Below are 2,207 nucleotides of genomic sequence, written 5' to 3'. Positions count from 1 at the left end.
AATCCCACATGTGTTTATTGGCCAGGTTGGCACAATAAACTAACTACCTCATTAGGAACTAAGAAAAAAATAGCAAATGGAAAAAAATAAGGTTGTTTTTTTTTTCAGGAATTACTTTAAATATAAATAAATTAGATTCTCCAATAAAAAATGCACGGGATAGCTGAATGGACTTATTCTTTTAATTTCATTATAGGATGACAGTAAGGAGACTTGGCTTAGGCATAAGGATACAAACAGACTGAAAGTAAGAGGATGAAAAAAACATTCAATGCAAATAGTAGTGGAAATAAAACTGGGATATACATACTAATGTTATTCAAGGCAGTTTAAAAATAATGTTATGAGACAAAGAAAGATAACTCTATCGTTTAACGGATAGTTTCAGCAAGAAAATATATGTAAAAATATACATACACCTAAAATCAGAGCCCTAAAATATATTAAAACAATTGTCAGAACTGGAGAAGAAGCTCTTTAATGATGGCTGGCCACAGTTAGAGATTTTAAATAATTTTTTAAAATTGAATAGATCATCATGACAGAAATGTAATTAGGAAATAGAATATATTAAAAATACTATAAACCAACCGTTTCTGGACGTGGCACAAGATCAAGACCAATGGCATGGAAGGAAGACATCCAAGCTGTACTGACTACATAGGCACAAATAAGGGCCCTGGAATTGACAGGATATCAATTGAGATGTTTCAACAAAAATATGTAATGCTAGAACTACTCACTCATCTATGTCAAGAAATTTGGAAGACAACTTTCTGGGCATCCAACTGGAAAGATGCAATCAGGCATCAGACATCACAGACCCAGAACAAAAAAATCATATCCATGTGAATGAGGGGGAGTGCGGAGTGGAGAACCAAAGCCCACCTGTAGACAATTGGACATCCCCTTACAGAAGGGTCACAAGGAAGAGATGAGCCAGTCTGGGTACAGTAATAGCACTGATGAAACATACAACTTTCCTCTAGTTCTTTAATGCTTCCTCCCCACCCACTATCATGATCCCAATTCGACCTTACAAATCCGGCTAGACCAGAGCATATACATTGGTACAGATAAGAGCTGGAAACACAGGGAATCCAGGACAGATAAACCCCTGCCGACTAATATTAAGAGTAGCAATACCAGGAGGGGAAGGGGAAGGTGGGGGGAGAAAATGGGAACCAATCACAATGATCTACATATAAACCCGCCCAAGGGGACAGACAACAGAAAAGTGGGTGAAGGGAGATATTGGACAGTGTAAGACATGACAAAATAATAATAATTTATAAATTTTCAAGGGTTCATGAGGGAGGGTGGGAAGGGAATAAAATGAGGAGCTGATACCAAGGGCTCAAATAGAAAGCAAATGTTTTGAGAATGATGATGGCAATGAATGTACAAATGTGCATGACACAATGGATGGATGTATGGATTGTGATTAGAGTTGCACGAGCCCTCAATAAAATAACAATAAAAACATTTTTTTAAGTATAGCTAGAATGCTCCTGTGAATCAAGATTGGTGAGACTTTATGTCATGCAGTTCGGATATGTTATCAGGAGGTCCAGCCCATGGGAAAAGGACATCATGTTTGGTCAAGTGGGAAGTTAGTGAAAAAGGAGAAGATGGATTAGCACAGAGGCTGCAATATTGGACTCAAACACAGCAGCGATTATGAGGCGGGCCCAAGACCAGGCAGCGTTTCAGTCCAGGGTTGCTATGAGGAGGAACTCAGCAGCACTCAGCAACACCAACAGCAAATGGACCAAACAGATCTAACACTATGCATAATCCTCATTTATTGATTACCTTATTACCCAATATTCCATGTTTCCAACAGTAATTTTAAAATCTACTATCAACCCATTTCTGCATTTTCTAAAACCCTGTAATGCCTGAATTTTTAATTTCAGGAAAAAAATTTTTTTATTCTTTACTTTCATAGTTATCAATATATATTAATATACACATTTTAATTAAATGTTACAAAAGTGTCACGCTTGGTGTTATAGGGTTAAAAATGGTGAGGTGGTAGAAGAGAGCCTTGCTGGCTGTGATTATGTGTCAAGATTATGTGTCAATTGGCTGGGCCATGATTATCTGTTATTTTATATTGATGTAATTTGACAGCTATGTATTGATTTAATTAGGTGATTATGTGATGTGTATACAGCCTACATTTTGGCAGGATACTGATGTTC

This window comes from Echinops telfairi, unplaced genomic scaffold (assembly GCF_000313985.2).
Source record: "Echinops telfairi isolate 266 unplaced genomic scaffold, ASM31398v2 ScPeMD7_1;HRSCAF=3_0, whole genome shotgun sequence".
NCBI lineage: Eukaryota > Metazoa > Chordata > Mammalia > Afrosoricida > Tenrecidae > Echinops > Echinops telfairi.
The sequence above is the reverse complement of the archived record's forward strand: the minus strand, read 5'-3'. Positions refer to the sequence as shown.